Here is a 6,000-nt window from a genome sequence, read left to right on the forward strand (position 1 = left end):
CAATTCACAAGCTCCTCCAAAGAATAATTGTATACAAAACATTCTCATAGAGGCTTTCCAAGACACACTTTCCAAGCAAGATCAAAATCATATACTGGTGTCTAGCAATGGCTCATCCTTTCATAAAGAAATTGGCTGTCAAGTGGCCCTCATATCTCCCACCATTTTTCCATCCCATGATCATTCCTTACCATCTCCATCAAACAATGCATTGAATGATGAAACCTTTCAAGGGCTATCTAAAATAGAAATCCAAGCTAATTAATCCATTTCTTCATACTAATCCATTATACGATTCAAAAATCCTAGGTCCAATGCCTCAACATGTTCCTTTCCCAAGAAAACCTACTTTTGAGAATCGTATCTCGGATCTAGTGGTCTACCATGCCAAAACATTGAACCCATTGAAGAATCCCTTGTGCCAACCCAAACTCCTACACCATGTCGAGAGGATAATCTAAAGTATGAAGAAAAAAGTCCTAGAATAAATCAAGATCAAGAAGAAACCCTTGCATCCCATCCAATTTTTTACCAAGATCCCATCTCTCAAGAGTCTTATGATGATCCCCTCATCCCCTTTTATTCCATCCAAGATGAATCCCTTCCACCTCAAGAGAAAAGCGTCCTTTCAAATCCCATTCATAACACACTCCTTGAGAAAGATCATGATGTTCCTTCCATCCATTCAAAATTAGGAGAAAAATGCAAATTCCAATGATCCTATTCCAAGTCAAGATTAGAGTTTCCCTTCACATCCATGTCATAATCCTCCATATCCACTTGAAGATCCCATCATCTCTTCTTATCCCCCTCATGGTCTGAATCTTTCACAATATCCCATTGCATCTACCGAATCTGTTCATTCAATGAATCCCCTACATATCAAATGGGTTCTTCCACTTTCATTCAAGTCGGTCTACTTCATGATCCTATCATTTCTTCCATACCATAGCCTCCTCAAAATGGACTTGCATCTTTCTTTAAATGCAACAAGTATCCCATTGCTAAAAATATTTGTCAAAACATGCATTATCAAGGCAAAGGGTTAGGCCTACATGAACAAGGTATATTAGAACCCCTTCATATAAAAGCAAATCTTAGTTATTATGGACTTGGCTACACGACTCACTCTCAAAATGTTGGTGTTCCTGCTAAATCCCTCATTCATCCATCTAAATCCAAGCATACACAATCCCTATCCTCCAAATCAATTTAGGTTATTGCATCCCAAAATCAAAACCTTCCTCCCTTCCATCCATCTTAGGACCCTACATCCCTCCATCCACTATCCATATGACCCCTAGCTCACAATCCAATTACTCTGTCATAAATCAAGATTAGTGAGGGCACACATATTTGAGAACCTTCCAATCATTTACCTACATAAATCCATCCAAAAGACTTCCATATCATTCCTATTCATCCATGATTCTCATTCCCTTTGGAATCAATTTGGATGCCAAGCATAAAATCCATAATTCCAAAAATCCACATCCATCAAAAGATCAAAATTACCCATATAAAATATGTATGTAAAAAAAAAGAAAAAAATGATCCAAAAGCAAAAAGCAATATCCAAAAGGCCACAAAAGCCCTTTAAGAAAAAATAGAAAATAAAAAACTTAGTGGATTCCTAAGTCTCTTATAGAAGCAATGCATTCCAAGGAACTAGAAAAAAACAAAAACAAAAAAAAACGTTGTGGATTCCTATGTCTCTTATAGAAGCAATGTGTTCCAAGGAACTAGAAAGAAAAGAAAAATCAAAATTGGCATCCTGGCTCGTTGTTCCAAACGATTCCTTCAATCATCCATCTACACATCTCCCACCTTTCAAATCTATTCTTCCATCACCTCCTTCATCCATTTTGGGTCCCTATGTCTCAAAATCCACGTCCACTCCTCCCTCAAAATCTCAAAATCCAAAATCCACTATCTTAAATAATCCATCCCAAAATTCACATTTGCTACTCCCTCAAAATCTCAAAATCCAAGATCCACTTGTCCTCCATCACTCCACCACCTGTCAAGGTGTGTGCCAACATTGATCTTGAATACACATTTCCATCGATCCTTGCACAAATCTTCCAACATCCTATCCATTATCCAACACCTATTTTTCATTTTTCCATCCCTCAGATCCAATCCTTTGCATAAATCCTTTTCCCATTCCATCCTATCATCCATTTCATTTCCCTTTACCATCAACCTACCAATGTGTTTGAGAATTCCTTTAAGAGCCATGGTCCAACGTAGCACATCTTTTAAGGGTACCATCCAGAGAAGGAGATGCTTGAGTCCTTCCACCATATTGGGACAAATAAATACATCTTTCTTAGGTGTCTTGAATAAGAATCTCCATTTGTGAAAATAAGCATTTGTGTCGTCTTCTCACACGCTTGCACATTCTCAATGATATGTTCGGTCCATTTTCTAGATATGTATTTTTGAAATGCTTTAGAATCTAAGGTTCTTCTTCTTTAACATTATCTTTTGGTTAGGATTTATGCTCGACTCGTAAGAGAATCACTTATTGTGACTTGATACCAACATCTTTAGATTACTATATCTCACGCACTTAATCAATTTGGTTTCTTAGGTGAAGACGTAGCTAGTGAAAAATCCAAAATCCTACTTCAACACCACTATAATTCTCTAACCCACATGAGCTTCACTTCTTACGAGCCAACATGCACACAAGAATATGTGACCAAAAGAAAATCAATATCAAAAAGAAAAAAATGAGCAAGAAAAGAAAAATCAAGGAAAAGAAAAACAAAAATACAATGAAATGCAATATCAAAATGCTTGGCTTTGGGAACTTGTGAAGAACACCATTGGGGCTATAGATGCCTAGCTAGAAATGGATCAATATTCGTGAGATTACAATGATAACGCCTCATTTAGGCTATGGATGCTCGCTGGTAGCAAGGCTCTATCTTGGATGCTTTTGAAGTTAGGATAACCCACATAGCTAGTCATATCGGATTCTAAAGATTACAATGATCATATGAGTTAGAATGAATGCATTTGTACACACATGATTAATCAAAGAATAAGTACCTTGATCCATTTTGGGATTCTTCTTCCCTTTTGAGTATGCTTTCTACTCACTGGATATGTTTGGTTGAATTTTTTAGAGGTTCTAAGTATGGATTGAGTATCTATCTTTAAAATGTTTAGGAACACTTATTTGGGTGGTGCTAGATGTTGTAACGATTTCACACATCGTCCTTTTGCAAATGGAGACCTCTATACTTGGGGGCATGTTTCATCCAATCTATCCTTCCTGCCACATCTCCCCTTATCCTTCATCCACTATCTGTCACCCTATCCACCTTTGATCTTGACGAGGCTAAGGATCTTATAAAAAACACACATCCTATTTGCTTCAACTTGTCAACACCCTTCAGTCCATGTCCCTTATCTTATCCATTTCTTACTTTTGTCATCCATTATCACTCTTGATCTTGCTTATCTTATCCAATCCTATCTCCATCCTATCCAAATCCATCCCTTGATCTTTGACCAAACCTAAGGATATAAAATGCAAAACATGTTTTTCAAAATCCTCTTGACATATCCATGCCAATGGACCACATGCCATTCTTTGCACCAAGTTATCGCCTTACCTCACTATATCCAATACTTTAGCTTGGATAAGAATGTTATCTCATTATGAGACAGTCCTTGGAAACCAAATCAACTCTGACTCCGCAATAAGCCACCTCCATCTTTCACATGTCCATTTCCATCCCACTAGTTCCTCCATACATTCATAATTTTATATGCCTTGCTAGACATTGGGACAAATAAATATATCTTGATTGATAATAAATGTTGATACATGTCTTTTACCTTAATTAGTGATCCATACATCTCTCAAATCCAAAAAGTCCCAAAAAAATCCCTAAAAAGCATAAAAAGTCCTAAAAAAATCCTTAAAAATCTCCAAAAAGCATAAAAGTCCTGAAAAATCCAAAAAATAAAAATAATGTCTTGAAAAAATCCCTAAAAATCATAAAAAGTCTTGAAAAAATCCCTACAAATTATAAAACTTGAACAAAATCTTGCAATAAACTATCCTGTGGAGATCAAACACCTAAGCAGATGCCCAGCAAACACTTGACAAGAAATTCAACAACAGACAAACTATCATATCAAAGTATGCAATCAAAATGATTACATGCCTTGTTAATCAATGCATTGATCAAACTCTATCAAACATCAACATGTCTTATATAAGGAAGGGTACACTCAAAACTAGACTGATTGGTCTTATACAAGGTACTCACTCTCTAAAACTAGACATTCCGATCAATCATCAAGTAATCAAAACAATGACACTGATTAGTATGATTGTTGAATTTTTTCCTAGTTAGTCTATCAATTGGTGACAGGTCATGTTCCTATGCTCCTCGAGGATGTTCACAAGTGACTAGAGGAGCCAAGATGGTACTTGACCCTTTTTCTTTGTTTGTTGTTTTTGGTGTGAACCGACAAAGTTTTGGGGCAATGGTACTTTGGGTGTCTGTGTTGGTACATTCATTTGGCATATCCTATGCAAAAATGCAAGTCAAGAATAGCTATGCTTGTGACTATTGCACATACCTCGATCCTTAGTGCTATACCCAAAATGGAGGGGTTGACTCCTTATCTACTATGCATTTGTTACTGCAATCGAATATTATTCACACCTTGGTCTTTTATACCCTGGTGTACAAACCTCCATTGATACATAATAAGGCTCAATGATGAAGATGTTTTTCTATATAATAAAGGCACAATAATTCGTGAATTTCATTTCCTCATATCAACTATTGTATTCATCAATCGATTCTATTTCCTAACATTGTTCACTTCATAATAATTATTCTTCACTTTCATAATATTTCATCATTTATCCAACTTTCATCAATCATTTGTCTTATACAGAATGTGTCTTTCTTGAAACTAGACAATCATCTATCTTTGTCTTATACAAGATGTGTCTTTCCTAAAACCAGACTTGATCTTTATCCAATCAATCTAATCAATCATATCAATCTCATCAATCCGATCAATCCAATCAATCTAATCAATCTAATCAATCAATCAATCTACAAATCACTCCAACCATTTCTTCTACCTAATCACACCCATACATATAATCAACTAACCATTCTTTTATCTTCCATATTTCTTCTTTTTTTGAGAGATCATTCATGCCTCTAATACACAAACAATCTCTTGAGGGATCATCCTATCTCCATCCCTCAACATATCGGGGTACGCTAGGGCAAGATTTCTCACTTTTTCTTTGAAACAATGTGTACTTTGAACATTGTCTCAAAGAGGGGCAAAATGTAGACACGTAAAAATGTCTTGTTACTAACATTGCAAATTGTTCTTCTAAATTTTATTATTCAAATTTATCTAATTTTATTCTTCTAAATTAATAATCATCATTTTCACCAAAAACTAACCATTCAATTTTCATGCAAATCATTTATTCAATTAACATTTCCTCTCTAAAATTAATTAATTAATTATGATTTATTTATCTTAATTAAATGATGTTTATCATTTAATTAAGTTTAATTTCTATTTTCCACTTATTAAACAATTTCTTTAAATTATTTAATTAGCTAATTATGTCCTCTACATTAAATTTCTTGAATTTATCTAATCTAATTATTCAAATTTACCCAAATTCAAATTTCTTCTAAATTTGAATTAATTTCGTTTCTAATAAATTTGCATGTCATTTAACATGTTTGAAAATCAAATTCAAATTAAATTGAATCTCATATCAAATTTCCTACAATAGATGCTTAAATTCTAACCGCCACTTACGTTGAGTCTCACTATCAATCGACTTTTTCTAACAACTCGATCAAATCAGTTAACTAATCAGTCAATCTACTTAACTCTCATTCACCTTTATCTAACTGATCAATCAATTTTCAGTTGACAAGTCAATCAAAATGCTAACTAATCCATCAATTCTGTGCAATTGATCAA

Source organism: Cryptomeria japonica, chromosome 5, assembly GCF_030272615.1.
Source record: "Cryptomeria japonica chromosome 5, Sugi_1.0, whole genome shotgun sequence".
NCBI lineage: Eukaryota > Viridiplantae > Streptophyta > Pinopsida > Cupressales > Cupressaceae > Cryptomeria > Cryptomeria japonica.